This window comes from Manis pentadactyla, chromosome 10 (assembly GCF_030020395.1).
Source record: "Manis pentadactyla isolate mManPen7 chromosome 10, mManPen7.hap1, whole genome shotgun sequence".
Lineage (NCBI taxonomy): Eukaryota > Metazoa > Chordata > Mammalia > Pholidota > Manidae > Manis > Manis pentadactyla.
In genome coordinates, this window is record NC_080028.1 from 78749933 (window position 1) to 78766108 (window position 16176).

The 16176-nt window shown below is 41.8% G+C and overlaps 1 long non-coding RNA gene across 1 annotated transcript; it reads left to right on the forward strand.

The window, feature by feature from the left end:
* The first annotated feature begins 7175 nt into the window (after positions 1 to 7175).
* Positions 7176 to 9796, forward strand: LOC130685147 (uncharacterized). The gene is made up of 2 exons (XR_008999523.1): positions 7176 to 7652; positions 9652 to 9796. It is a non-coding gene; the product is annotated as an uncharacterized LOC130685147 (long non-coding RNA).
* The last annotated feature ends 6380 nt before the right edge of the window (positions 9797 to 16176 follow it).

Below are 16176 nucleotides of genomic sequence, written 5' to 3' on the forward strand. Positions count from 1 at the left end.
GGGGCTTTGTTCTTGGGTAGTTTTTTGATTACCGCTTCAATTTCTTTGCTCGTAATTGGTTTGTTGAAATTTTGTGTTTCTTCCTTGGTCAGTCTTGGAAGGTTGTATTTTTCTAGGAATTTGTCCATTTCTTCCAGCTTGTTAGCATATAGGTTTTCATAGTATTATCTAATAATTCTTTGTATTTCTATGGGGTCCGTCGTGATTTTTCCTTTCTTGTTTCTGATTCTGTTGATGTGTGTTGATTCTCTTTTTCTCTTAATAAGTTTGGCTAGAGGCTTATCTGTTTTGTTTATTTTCTCAAAGAACCAGCTCTTGGTTTCATTGATTTTTCCTATTTTTTTATTCTTCTCAATTTTATTTATTTCTTCTCTGATCTTTATTATGTCCCTCCTTCTGCTGACTTCAGGCCTCATTTGTTCTTCTTTTTCCAAATTTGATAATTGTGACGTTAGACTATTCATTTGGGATTGTTCTTCCTTCTTTGAGTATGCCTGGATTGCTCTATACTCTCCTCTTAAGACTGCTTTTGTTGCGTCCCACAGAAGTTGGGACTTCGTGTTGTTGTTGTCATTTGTTTCCATATATTGCTTGATTTCTCTTTTAATTTGGTCGTTGATCCATCGATTATTTAGGAGCATGTTGTTAGGCCTCCATGTGTTTGTGGTCCTTTTTGCTTTCTTTGTACAGTTTTGTTCTAGTTTTATACCTCTGTGGTCTGAGAAGTTGGCTGGTAGAATTTCAATCTTTTTAAATTTACTGTGCTTTTTGTGGCCTAGGTTTTGGTCTATTCTGGAGAACATTCCATGTGCACTTGAGAAGAATGTGTATCCTGTTGCTTTTGGATGTAGAATTCTATAGATGTCTATTAGGTCCATCTGTTCTAGTGTGTTGTTCAGTGCCTCTGTGTCCTTACTTATTTTCTGTCCAGTGGATCTATCCTTTGGAGTGAGTGGCGTGTTGAAGTCTCCTAAAATTAATGCATTGCATTCTATTTCCTCCTTTAGTTCTGTTAGTATTTCTTTCACATATGCTGGTGCTCCTGTGTTGCGTGTATATATATTTATAATGGTTATATCCTCTTGTTGGACTGACCTCTTTATCATTATGTAATGTCCTTCTTTATCTCTTGTTACTTTCTTTGTTTTGAAGTCTATTTTGTCTGATGCTAGTACTGCAACACCTGCTTTTTTCTCCCTGTTGTTTGCATGAAATATCTTCTTCCAACCCTTGACTTTTAGTATGTGCATGTCTTTGGGTTTGAGGTGAGTCTCTTATAAGCAGCATATAGATGGATCTTGCTTTTTTATCCATTCTATTACTCTGTGTCTTTTGATTGGTGCATTCAGTCCATTTACATTTAGGGTGATTATTGAAAGATATGTACTTATTGCCATTGCAGGCTTTAGATTCGTGGTTACCAAAGGTTCAATGTTATCTTCTTTAGTATCTTACTGTCTAACTTAACTCACTTACTGAGCTATTATAAACACTCTCTGGTGATTCTTTATTTCTCTCCCTTCTTATTCTTCCTCTTCCATTCTTTATATGTTGGTTGTTTTATTCTGTGCTCTTTTGTGTTTCCTTTAACTGCTTTTGTGGGTAGTTGATTTTATTTTATTTTTAAATTATTTTTAGTTAGTATTTAGTTGGTCTGCTTTCTTTGCTGTGATTTTATTTTCTCTGGTGACATCTGTTTAGCCTTAGGAGTGCTCCCATCTAGAGCAGTCCCTCTGAAATGCCCTGTAGATGTGGTTTGTGGGAGGCAAATTTCCTCAACTTTTGCTAGTCTGGGAATTGTTTAATCCCTCCTTCATATTTAAATGACAATCATGCTGGATACAGTATTCTTGGTTCAAGGCCCTTCTGTTTCATTGCATTAAATATTCCCTTCTGGCCTGTAAGGTTTCTGTTGAGAAGTCTGATGATAGCCTGATGGGTTCTCCTTTGTAGGTGACCTTTTTCCTCTCTTTAGCTGCCTTTAAAATTCTGTCCTTGTCCTTGATCTTTGCCATTTTAATTATTATGTGTCTTGGTGTTGTCCTCCTTCAGTCCCTTCTGTTGGGAGTTCTGTGTACTCCCGTGGTCTGATTGATTATTTACTCCCCCAGTTTGGGGAAGTTTTCAGCAATTATTTCTTCAAATACACTTTCTATCCCTTTTTCTCTCTCTTCTTCTTCTGGTACCCCTATAATGTGGATATTTTTCCTTTTGGATTGGTCACACAGTTCTCTTAATATTGTTTCATTCCTGGAGATCCTTTTATCTCTCTCTGCATCAGCTTCTCTGTGTTCCTGTTCTCTGATTTCTATTTCATTATTGGCCTCTTGTACTTCATCCAGTCTGCTCTTAAGTCCTTCCAGAGATTGTTTCATTTCTGTAATCTCCCTCCAGACTTTATCCCTTAGCTCTTGCATATTTCTCTGAAGATTCATCAGCATGGTTATGACCTTATTTTGAATTCCTTTTCAGGGAGATTGGTTAAGTCTATCTCCTTCTCAGGGGTTTTCTCTGTTATTTTGGTCTGGGAGAAATTCTTCTGCCTTTTCATGGCAATAGAGGTAGTTGTTGGGAGCTGGTGTGTCGGCTGGGCGAATGACTCTGCTTGCTGGTTGTAGCCTTCCTCCCTGGGAGAACAGCGTCCCCTAGAGGCTTGTGCTGGGCAGCTCCACACAAATGGGGTGTGTGATTCTTGTCCAGATGCTGTGGAAGAAGCTCTGCCCGGTTGCTGTCTGCATGGCCTCTGCTGCTAGGGCCAAAGGGTCGCACTGGAGGGGGAACGGGCAGGAGGCTGTTTATCACCGTGAGGGGCCTCCGAGCTGCCCTGCCACCCAGGGGGTTGGGGCACCCGTAGTTCCCTGGGATTCCCAGTTACTGGGCTGATTGCGCCCGGGTGCTTCTGTTCAGCATGTGAGGCCCCTGTCCTTTTAAGGTTATTATCAAACGCACTTGCTTTTCTTTTGTCCCAGGGGCGCCGGCTGAGGGGACCTGCTCACAGATCTTACTGTCCTATTTCCCTAGTATCGAGCACCCCACGCACTGTGTCTGTGCTCCGGTGCGGATGGCTAGGGCTGGTTATTTAGCAGTCCAGGGCTCCCTCTCCCTCCCCGCTCCGACTCCTCTCCTCCCGCCGGGAGCTGGGGTGAGGAGTGCTCAGGTCCTGCCGGGCCATGGCTTGTATCTTACCCCCTGCGTGAGGCGCTGGGTTCTCACAGGTGTAGATGTAGTCTGGCTGTTGTCCTGTCTTCTGGTGTCTCTTTTAGGAATAGTTGTATTTGTTGTATTTTCAAAAATATATATGGTTTTGGGAGATTTCTGCTGCTCTACTCAGGCTGTCATCTTTGTTTTTTGTTTTTTTTGAGCAAACCCCTATACAGTGTGTACAGCCTGTGCCAGCCTGTTCCATGTATTTCTCTGAAGTGGGCATGTCCCCCATGGGGGTCCGTTGCCCCTTCCTGCAGGAATCACCTGGAGGCCTCCACTAGGGGGCAGGCTTGCACCTTTGTGCACAGAAGAGAAGAGCCCAAGGATGGCAGTTCTCTCCATACAAACTGCCTACAGCCTGGGTTGACCAAAGCAAGAGGCACCTTAAAGGAAGCAGATGTTGGCCGAAAAGAGTGGGTGCAAAGGAACTTCCCGGTTCTCTGAGGGAGAGAGAACCAAGCCTCTGGGTCAGAGGCAGGCTGATCTCCAGATAGCTTTTTCTGTGGAATAGGACATGTCACCTGTTTTCCCTCCAAACAGATCCTGAATGTTTTCTCACTCAACAACCTTCTGATGAATAAGAAAACGAATGTTTGTGTTACAGGTGCCAGTTCTGGGGATGGTGGTCCAACCTGTCACCTTTCTCTGGAACTGGCCCAGTAGCCATGTCTACACCATAGGCCCATAGACCCCTGGCCTTAGGTGAGGCCCTAAAAGCTGTGCAGGCGGCCAGTATGGAGTGTGGGCGTTCCTGCTGCTGTGTCTGGCAGCTGTCCTGGCTGCTGACCCCACCGGGCCTTGAGTTGTTCAGCCCTTCTTTGGATCCTGTAACAGAGCGCAGGAGCCAGCCAATACCTTTTCCTTTTTATAATTCCCCAGTTCCTTCTAAGCTAGTCAGATCTAGCTTCTATTACTTGCAAAAAAGTGCACAAGCAAAAACCTGAGTTAGTAATAGGAAGGCTTCTGTGGATAGAAATAATAGAGGATTAAGGCTATTAGTTAAAATCATAATGGCAAGAAAAAGATAGAAACAATTTCAGAACAATGAGCACCTAGAAAAGAGCCTACTGTGTGCAGGTTCTTAATAAATATTTATTAACTGCAGCAATTCACTAAAAACAATACACAAAACTGGGGAATGGGAAAGAGGGAGAGTGAGGCGGAGCTAAATTTCACTTCTTTCATAGCAACAGAAACAATATAGCTTCAAGACATAGTGGTCTAATTATATTGTTTAGAATTAAAAATTTAAGGCTACTGGTAAAACAAGGAAAATTATCTGAGGAGTGAGTGTTTTTCTACATCTTTCTGAACACGGTGTATCCTCAGCTTTCTTTGTTTTGTCGGGAGACCGACATCTGTTTGCAAAAGGTTCAGGCTGGGAGCAGGTAGGACTGAAATCCAGGACGGGAGCGGGCAACCATCCCCGGGCCCATCTGTCCAGAAGGGGGCGCCGTTTTCTAACTTGCTCAGAGCAGTCAACAGGCTAGCTTCCAAACTGCGCTTGCCTGTCTGATAGCGGAAAAAGGCATCTCATTACCGTTTTAATTTGCATTTCCTTAACTGTGTGCGAGATCGACTGTTTTTTCCTATGTTTATAATCCGTTTGTTTTTCCTTTTTGGTGAATTGCCTTTGCATGCCCTTCACACTGATGGAAACTCTCTGTCTCTGCCTCTGTTTCTTTTATCATCCTTGACTCTTTTTACACTAGTGGGTGTCTCACATACAGACTTCGTATAACTTGGAAATTGCTTAATATCAGAGCCCATAAAAATCCCCCTCATATGAAAAAAATGGCTGTAATATAATGAGCCCTTTTTTCATTGGTAGGGAAAGTTGATTTCCTAATGTTTGCTCCTACAAACAATGAACAAAACAATAAGCTAGATCAAATATGTTTGCTCAGATTTGAGAGTATGTCTAGGAGAAATTCTTGAAGCTTGAGTTCTTGGGTCAAAGGTCTTTTTTTTTAACCTTTCTAATTTTTGATAGCTATTTCATAATTTCCTTCCAAAGTAGTTGTACCAACATGATCTCAAACCAACAATGTGTGGAGGTGTCTGGGTTTATACTTCCTTTTAAATCTAGTGTCTTGTCGAGCTTTTTTAATCTTTGTGGGTCAGGGTGAATACATATTTTACTGTGTTTCTTTAATGAATGGTGAGGTTGAGCCTCATTTTATATGTTTATAAACTGCTTGAATTTCTTTTCTTGTCAACTACCTATTTGTGTTCTTTTTTAACTTTAACTCTTGAGTTATTGGCCTTCTTCTTATAAATTTTTAAGAGATCTTTTTGTATTAGGAAAATTAGTCCATGCTATTTTACATATGCTGTGAATATTTTTCCTAATTTGTGGTTGGCTTTTTAATTTATTTTTTTACCCTGTAGAAATCTAAATTTCTTATCCATGGAAATGTATCAATATTTTATCACTTCTCAGATTTGTGTTTTTCTTAGAAAGTTCTTTCCTTTTCTGAGATTATTGGAATAATCCAAAAATATTCCTATTTTTTTCAGCATTCTAATGGTTTTCTTGTTTTTGTTTTGTTTTCTTTCTTTTTTTTACTTTAACATTATTGCTCTACCCAGAATTAATTTGATATAAAGAGTGAGGTAGGAAGCCAACCTTTAAAAAAAAAAAATCTGGAGTTTCCCCAAAACTATTTCTCCTAAAATAATTTGCAGATGAATCCGTCTTCTCCCCCACTTACTTGAAATGCCTCTCTTCTCTTATGTAATGGCTCCATGATATGGCTTTCAGCAGAAAGCCTTGGCTAACTAAGCCCTGAGATTCTGGCCAGTTCTTCATTTTTCTCGCTGATGTTGTTGTCTTTCAGAAGGCAGAGGAAGTGTTAGAGGAACCGTTGCTTTGGGCCAAATTCTGGCCAACCAGGCAGAACGAGCTGGTGAGGGGAAGTGACAAGAGCTTTGGTGGAAAGTGACTGTGTCATTAGAGACACTTTGTCTGCCTCCTACCTACACTTCTTTGCAAATGTTCTCCTTGCCTGCAACTCTTCCTACCACTTCTTTGCCTAGCTAACTCTTCAGCTGAAAGGTTGCCTCCAATGTGAAGTCTTCCCTGGTATCTTCAGCTAGATGCTCGCTACTACCTCTTGTTCCCTTCATAGTTTTTATCCAAGCCTGATGGGATGGGGATGGGAAGGCCAATAACATTCTAGGGGCCTGATAGTCTGGAGAGTGGCCTGGGGTAGATCCCAAGATTGTAGTGTATCTGCCCCAGGACCAGGACTGGCTACATAATTCGTGGGGCCCAATGCAAACCCAAACTGTAGGGTCCTTTGTTCAGCAATTACAAATTCCAAGATGGTGACAACAGCATTACAAGTCTGGGGCCCGTCTGAGACCAGAATCCTTTAAGACCGCATAGGTTGTGTGCCCATTGCAATGTGTTTAATGTTGGCCTTCAAAAAGATAATGTCCTTGTCCTAATATATGGCCCATGTGCGTTTGAGCTTATTTTGGAAAAGGGCCTTTGCAGATGTAATTAAGTTAAGGATATTGAGATTAAGGGGTCATCTTGATTGGCCGGGTGGACCCCAAACACAATCACATATATCCTTCTAAGAGATACACAAGCGAGATTAGACCAAAGAAAGACACACAGAGCAGAAGGTAATGTGGGAATGGAGGCAGAGATGTGAGTGAAGTGGCCACAAGCCAAGGAAGCCAGTGGAGGCTGCCAGTTGTCGGAAGCTGGAAGAGGCAAGGAAGGGTGTTCACCTACAGTGTCCGGAGGGAGTGTGGTTTTGCCAAAACCTGGACTTCAACTTTCTGGCCTCCAGGAGGGTGAGAAAATAAACCTGTGTTATTTCAGCCACCTAGTTTGCGGTCATTTATCATGGCACCACAGGAAACTGATACACATATGAAGCCAGCTGTGCTCAGGGCATTTGTTGAAACCTTGCCCTCTCTTTGCTTTGGGTACAGCTGGTGAGACTCTGCTCGAGCTGCCAGGGCCACTGCATGGGGAGAGCCTGTCTGAGAATGGAACCAACCCAGAAAAGCAGAGCCAAGAGACAAAAAAGAGAGTGATTCCTGAGGACATTGTTGGAGAACCTGTGCCTGAAGTGGAATCTATTCTTGGATTTTTTAGTTACATGCGTCTAAAACTCCTGAAAAACAAAACAAACGTTCAATTCAGTTTAAGTGCTGCTTTGTCACTGGCAACAGAAAGAGTCCTAACTGCTACTCAGATTTCAGACAATTCAGAAAAGTTGTCCAGGATTTCATGAAATGGGGCTTGGAAGGAAGCTAGCTCAGAAGAATTGGGAAATGCTCACAATGGCAGATGAGAAGAAAGAGGAGCAGAAGGAGGCACCCACCGATGGAGCATGACTACCAAAGGGGGCCTCCAGGGAGGCTGAGTTTTAGAGGACACGTCTGACAGAGGGAAAGGAGGACCAAAAGCCCATGACAATGATGAGGTAATCCATGAATTGCCAACAGGAGGGCCAGGGATTCTAACGCACTCTAAAGTCTGAGGGCTGAGGCTACACACAGCCAAGGACTGTGAGGAGAAGTCCTCAGTTATGTCAGAACATAATGTTGAGGGAGAGGAAGGCTTCCTGGGGCCATGTGGTATGGACGGAAGAAGAAGTGAATTTGTCTACTTTACATAGCTCATGTAAGTGGAATCCTACAGAATTCGTCTTTATGGGGCTGGCTCTTTTCACTCAGCATAACGTCCCCAAGGTTCATCCCTGTTGTAGCATGCGATAGGACCTCCTTCCTTTTTTAAGGTGGAATAATATTCCACTGTAGCTATGTAATGCATTTAGTTTATCCATTCAGCTAGATGGATGGATTTTGGGTCTGGGTTGCCTCCACTTCTTGGCTGTTGTGAATATGGCTGCTATGAATATGGGTGTTCAAAATACTGCGCTGAGGCCTTGCTTTCAGTTCTTTTGGTCATATACTCAGAAGTGGGATTTCAGGACCATAGGGTAATTCTCTTTTTAATTTTAAAGGAATCTTCATGCTGTTTTCCATAGCAGCTGCCCATTTTACAATCGCACAAACAGTGCACAAGGATACCAATTTCTTCATATCCTCACCAACACTTGTTATTTTCTTTTTTCTTTAATAGTAGCTATCATAAGGGGTCTAAAGTAATATTTCATTGTAGTTTTGTTTGCATTTGTCTGCTGATTTGTGTTGAGAGAAAGACAGGATTTCAGTTATGTCATGTGAGCCCCTGAATTCAGCTAGCTGCCTTCTGATGTTTGAATTATAACAGCCACCAAATTTGCCACTTCCCCCCCTCCCTCCACCAAGCTGGTTTAAATTAGGATTATGAGGCATATATAATCCAATGAGTCCTGGATAATACAGCATTCTATATGTATTATTCCTCCTCTCTCTTCCTTGTTTTGCTCTTCAGTTCACCATAGTCTGCTTTCCATGTATCACGCCACTGAGACAGCCTTTGCTAAGGTGACCCCTTACAAAAACGTTAGGGTCCCTTCTTAACCCTTCCTGTACTTAATCTCTTTGCCATATGTGACATTAAGTAAAACCCTTTCTTCCTAATATTCCTATGGCACCTTTCTCTCTCTCAACACTTTCTTATGTTCCTTAGGACTGTAACACAGCCAGGTGCCTATAGTAGAGATCATGATAGGCATTGTCACATGGATCATGTCATTACAAGGAGCTTAAACCCCTACATCTTTTTTACACACTGTGCATCTTATACCATCCCCCTAACTATGTATATGCGCGTTTGGATTTTTGGACCCCTGAACTGGACTTTGCTAGTCATTTTGTGGGCTCCACATACTATTAAGGATACTTGAGTTTGCATTTGAGTTTTGGATAACCACTCCTCACTGTTGGCTCTTATTAGGCATGCAACCAGCTAGGACTTCTTCCCAGAGACTTTTTAAAAAACATCCAGCCAGTGTGGGACAACAACATCTTCTGTTGTCTGGGAACTGACCTCCACTCTCCTAACACCTCAACTGACATGCAAAGATAAATGTAATACCAATTCAACTTTCTTACACAGAAAGTAAAATTAATTATCGTACATAACAGGAACTTGACATTGGTTCAGTGTCATCTTGAGAATCCTTGTCATCTTCTCATTTGTCCTTCTCAGGCTAGCAGCCCCCATGGTCCCAAGATGGCTTGCATTCTAGGCCTCACTGTGATAAATTGCAAAAATAGCTACCCCATTTTGTAGCTACTCCCATCAAGAGGTGTAGTTTATTTCTCCATCCAGTCAGGGCTTAGCCTTATGATTTGCTTTAGGTCAGTGGGATAACAGTAACGTGATACCTGAAGACACTCAACAAGGGCTTGCGCACTGGGAGTTTTTCTCTTGCTGTAGTTTGGAAACTGAGACATTATTTTATGAAGCTCAGACTAGCTTTCTGGTAGACTAGAAATGAGCCTCCCCCATCCCCTGCTGACTTTCTCTAGACCAACCAGCTTGCAGTCGACACACATGTGAGTGACGGCGTTCTGGACCACCAAGGCCCCCTGAACAAGCCCAGACTAGAGGAATCACCTGGCCAACCCACAAAATTGTGAGAAATAATAAAGGATTATTTATGAAGTCACTATATTTTGGGAGTGGTTTGTTATGTAGCATAAGCTAATTGATAGAATGATGTACAAGCACAACATACAGTAGCAGGAGAGCTCCATCTTGACACTGGATCTGCTTTTAACTGCGAGGAATGTTTCCTTATGTGTCATGGACTGGAACTCCATCACACGTGTCTCCCTAAAACCTATTGTTAGCAGAAGCAACACAGCTATCATGATTGGCCTGGAAAAGCACTGGGACCCTGCAGAGAAGACCAGACTATCCCTCAGGCTCTGTCAGAAAAAAAAAAAAAAATAGAAGCCTTCTGTCTTTTTGGTTGAGCCCTACAGAGAAGAGGGACAATGGGCGAAGGGGTAATGGGTTTTCTGTAGGCATTCAATAGGCATCCACTGTAGGTGGACCCCCAGCAATTGCATTTTCTGGTTCACTTCATTTTCCCCACCTCCCACTATGGCTCACTGGACTAGGGGTGCACTGGGGGAAGAGGAATCAGGGAGAAGCTGTCTCTGGGCATTTGGAGGTAAGACTGTGGGATAGCTCCTGTGGGGGATGGGACCTGTATCAGGTACATTGAGGGGATGTGGGGAGGTTGGGTTTCCCAAGTGTGTTTTGGGGGAGGCAGAGAGAGAGAAAGAAATCTAGTTAACATTTTTCCTTTTTTCTAGGTCCAGTCCCTCCCAGGGCCTGGCAAGGTTGTTGCTCTTGGCTTTAGGAGCCACCTCTGTAATTTCTACAGTAATTTCCCCTTCATTTGCTTGAGCTAGTCCTAGTGAGCTTCTGTCACTCACAATAACAGTGTTTTTAACACACTGTGCTTATGAAAAGATGCCCAACTTTACTCATAAGATAAATACAAATGAAAATTACACTCAGAGACCATTTGTCACTTATCAGATTGGCAAAAAGAGAAAGGTTTCACAACTTAATTGGTAAGGCTGTGGGGAAATAGGCACTGTCATCATGACTGGTGTCAGTGTAAAAGGCTATAGCCCCTGTGGAGGGCAACCTGGTAACATCCATCAACCTTGAAAATGCACTTACCCTTTGACTAGTGGTCCTTAGTTCTGAGATTTACTGTAGAGATGCACCACTGTGGGGAGAAAATGATGAATGCACAAGGTCATTTATTGCAGCATCATTTGTAATTGTAAAAGTTTGGAAGTACCCCAAGCATTCACCCATGAGGGACTGGTTAAATTAACGAGGTACATCCTTACCTGGAATACAATGGAGCTGTAAAAATTAATGAAGTTCTCTATGCTCTAATATGGAAGGACCTCTGGAGATTGTTAAGCAAAGAAACAGAGAGCAGAATATTGTACACAGTGTGATACCTTTTATGCAAGAAAGGTAGGAAAGAAGAATATATAAGAATATGTACACTGATTAAAAGTCATCTGAGATAGTAAATATAGTTCCAGTTGCTATGATGTGGCAGGCACTGTGCTCATGTTCTTATATGTAAGCAGGTAAATTCAATAAAGAAAGTATGGGAAGATGAATGAGAAACTAAGAAATGAATAAACATGGCTTTTTCTAAGGAGTGGAGAGAAGAGCGGTGGAGGGAGCACACTTCTCATTGATGATCTTTTTATATTGTTTTGACTTTTGAAAGTGGGAACTTATTAACTGTTCTAAAAATGAGAAGTAAAAAGTCACTTTTCAATTAAAATATTATATCATTCTATTCTATCCTGTTGTCTGAAGAATTCAGGGCAGTGGGGAGAAACCACATTATGTTGATACTTTGACTCAGTGCAAACCTGGAACATACTGACGAAGAGCCAATAACAGGGACAGTGTGCAATAAATACCCTTTGAACAGAATAGTTTCTTCTGTGCTTTCTGCATTGGGCACGGCAGTTACTTGTTAAAACTTCCTTTCTCCAGGCTGTACTGCATCTAACAACACAGTTTTATGGATGGACTTTCTGCCTGGCCAGCTTGAGATGAAGCTGACTGGCCAAGCATATAAAAGAATTCCAGGACAAGGAGAGATGGCATATTAAAGATTTCTTTTTAACCTGCAGGGATCAGGTGGCCTCTTAGAGAAATGACAGCATCTATTTTCTCTTCCTATATGTTCTTGCCACTGTCACTTTCTTGTCATAAGAGGGAGTAAGTAAAGGTTGCTCGGGGTGCACTGAGCCTTCCCACAAATGTGGGTGCAGGTTTTGTTAGCCTGGGGAGCTGAGTCTTAGCTCAGTAACACAGACTCTAGGGTCAGATGAGGGGTTGGAGCACAGCTTGTCCACTTGGTGACTCAATGATCCTGGGCACACACTTGATTTCTCTATGCCTCAGTTTCTGTATAAAAGGGGATAATAATATCACCTATTTATATGGTTATTATGGAGATTAAATGAGTTAACCCATGGAAAAATTTAGAACAATGCTTAGCAATTAGGTAGTCCCCAATAAGTGTTAGCACTATAAGAAAGAGTAATGATAATTCTATTATTCTATGACTTCAGGCTCAATTGGAGAGTTGGCAGGTATGTGAAAGGTTGCTGCCCCTCTATCCCCATCCCTGACCAATTTGGTGCAATCCTATTGAAGAAGGATTGAGGAGACGTCTCTGAACACTGATTCATAGTCATCTAAGATAATAAATATAGTTCCAGTTGTTATGATGTGGCAGGAACTGTGCTCAGCCTTGGGGAGGATAAATTGGTAAGCAAGACAGGACTGCCTCTGCCCCCTCAGAGGTCCTAGGCTACTTGGGGAGAGGAAGTAAGCAGGTGACACAATATAGCATAAGATAATGATGGGGTCAATTCGTGATGCCTAGGGTCACAAATGAGAGTCACCTAATTTGCACTCCAGGAATCAGGAAAGACTTAGAGTCAGGGATGGGAACAGCAGATTCCCATTACATTCAGCAATGAAACACCCTCTTTCTCTTGGAGGAAGCATAGCAGAAGTAGTACTAGTAACGATAATGATAGCAATTAAATAGTGACATGATGCCAATTATGACAATATGAGATCACTTCTGATTAATATGAAATAAGGATGGCAATTAAAACATATTTATGGCTTGTTCCAAGCACACTGCTTTCATTAGCTCGTTTAATCCTAACAATGTCTTTGTGGATCTATTCTGCACATGTGACTTGGCTTCACTTTCTTAACCCGCATCCTGGCTGTCAGATGCTATCTTTGTTTAAAAAGTTGATATTTTTTTCATCATGGATTTTTGTTTTTCGGTTTTTAAGAACATTGCATTGAACAAATATTTATCTTACTGATTTCTTGATGCCTCTTAAATTTTGGACGTAAGTGCCTCACTGTCCTCACCCTAGCCCTGCCAAGTGAGGAAGGCCTAAGGCAGACCTGTCCATCCCACCAATTTGGGTTCTCTGTGCAGAAGGCATTCGTAGCTCCTCATTTCCAGAGAGCATTATGGGAGGAAAGAGACAGTACCCCCTCTTCAGACTTAGTCATCCCTTAAGCATTCTGATTCTCAAAATGGGGACCCTGTGATAACTTTGAGTGTTGCTTTAACACGGCACCAAATCCCAATGAATCTCATAATGAGAGTCATTCCTGATTTGATTTGCTTTAAAAAATTCTGAATATGTCAAGGAGGAAGTCGCAGATGGATGTTAGTGGGCTTTCAGCACTTCCCCAACACTCACTAACCCTCTTTTAACAAAGAATGAGTAGGCCTCTGACTTCCCTCTGGGTGCCCTTGAGTGAGGAAGGCAGCAGAGCAGGAGCCCTGCGGCGGCAAGTTTGCCTTTGGGTCTGAGCCACAGCTAGGGGGCTTCCACTGCTGGAGGCCCAGGGAGCCGCAGTGGGAACCATGCCCCAATCTAGATGTCTGACCTCCTCAGTGGTCAGTTTTTTCAGTTTCCTTTTCTAGAACTTAGTAAGCCAAACAAGAACTTTCTCTGACCTGGGTATTGGGTTTAATTGTGCTGTGTTCATTATTACACAGCATTTTACCCACATTTCCTTCCTGTCCAAGTTCCTGTTTGTTGCTTGTGCTCCAAGAACCCACCTAGGTACAGGAGTCCCTGAGAAGCAGGAGGGTTGCTGGAGACCCAGCCTCCTCCCTGAAGGAGGGCCCAGCTCAGAGTGGGGTTGGTACAACCAGCCCCAGCTGTCTGGAGTCAAGCCAAAGGACTTAGAATAGCCAGTATATAGAAACTCCACTTCTGGGTATTTATCCAAGAGACAAAAGACACATACAAGCATGTTTATAGTGGAGTTTTCCAAAGTAGTTCCTAAGTGGCTATTGACATTGACTGGATAAGGAAATTGTGGTATATTCATGCAGAGCAATGAAGAAAAGAACACTGATATACACACACACACAAAAATGGGTGAATCTTACAGATGTTATACAGAAGGAAAAAAATCAAGAAACTGTATGATTCCCATTTAATGAAGTTCAAGAGTAGGTAAGACTAATTGATGATGTCAGCCCTAAAAAGGAAGGAAATTCTGACACATGCTACAACATGGATAAACTTTGAGAACATGATGCTGAGTGAAATAAGCCAGTGCTATGGATGGGATGTTCGTGTCCCAGCCTAATTTACCCATTGAAGCTCAATCCCCAGTGTGATGGTGGGTGAAGGTGGGGCCTTTGGGAGGTAATAAGGCTTAGATGAGGTCATGAGAATGGAGCCCCCATAATGAGATTAATGCTCTTATACCGAGAAGAAGAGGCAGGAGATCTCTCCCTCTCTCTCTCTCTGAATGCGTGCACCAAGGAAAGGCCAGGTCAGGACATAACCAGGAAAAGTGCTCTCACCAAGAGCGTGAACATGCTGGCCTCCTGATCTTGGATTTCTACTCTCAGAACTATGAGAAATAAATGTTGTTTAAGCCACCCAGTCTATGGTATGTTATTACAGCAGCCTGAACTGTCTAAGACCACCAGTCACAAAAAGATGCATATTGTATCTTTCAATTTACATGAACTACCTGAAGCAGCCAAATTCATGAAGGCCGAAAGTAGAAAGGCGGTTGTGGGGGCCTGGGGGCAGGGAGAAATGGGATGTTGTTTAATGGGTATAGAGTTTCAGTTTTGCAAGGTGAAAAGAGTTCTGGGGATGGTCTCCTAACAGTGTGAATGCATGTGACACGACTGCACTGCATGTGTAGAAATGGTTAATCAAACCACAACGAGACATCATACTTGTTAGAATGTGTGCTATTAAAAACACAAGAGATAAATGTTGGCAAGAATGTGGAGAAAAGGGAACTCTGGCACCCTGTTGGTGGGAATGTAAATTGGAGCAGACACTATGAAAGACAGTGTGGAGGTTCCTCAAAAAGTTAAAAATAGAAATGCCATATGACCCAGCAATTCCACTTCTGGGCATATATCTGAAGGAAACAAAGTCAGATCTTGAGATCTCAGCACTCTCATGTTCACGGCTGCAGTATTCACAACAGCCAAGACATGGAAACAGCCCGAGCATTTGTCAGTAAATGAATAAAGGAAATATGATACACACTCTCATACACACACATTGGAATATTATTCAGCAATAAAAAGAAGGAAATCCTGCCACTTGTGACAACATGGATAGATCTTGAGAGCATAATGCTCAATGAAATTAGTCAGAAAGACAAATGTTATATAATCTCACTTATATGTGGAATCTAAAAGAAAATTAACTGATTGATTATAGAAACAGAGACCAGATGGGTGGATGCAAGGGCTGGGGGTAGGCAAAATGCATGAAGGTGGTCAAAAGGTACAAATTTGCAGTTAAAAGATAAATAAGTTCTGGAGATGTAATGTAAACTTTAGTGACTATAGTTAACAATACTGAGTTGTACATTTGAACATTCCTAAGACAGGAGCTCTGAAAAGTTCTCAACACGAGGAAAAAATTGCAGCTAGGTTAGGTGGATGATGTTAACTAAGCTTATTGTGGTAATGATTTCACAATATATACCCATATCAAAGAATTATGTTGTACACATTTAACTAATATGATATTTTATGTCAATTATATCTCAATAAAACTGGAAAAAAGAATAGTTAACAGGGTTAAAAATGGTTAAGATGGTAAATTTTATGTTACATATGTTATATCCTAACTTTCAAAAATTCTTTAAAAGAAAACACCTGATTCATGATGTTAGAAGTCCCTCTGAGAGGACATTTCCTGGGAAAGGGTACAAGAGAGTTTTCTAGGAACCTAGAACTTTTCTGTGTTTTGATATAGTGAAGGTTTGATTGGTGTAAGCATATGTAAAAGTATATTCTGTGTTAGGCTTATTAATGTACCTTATTACAGATATACTATACTGCAACAAAAACTTTTCTTAAAGGTATCTTTTTTTAGTAGAGTTTTCCTGTGCAGAAGTGTCTCCTCCTTTCCAGACATTTATCTATTTCCCAGGGAATGCCATCAAAACAGTTGCAG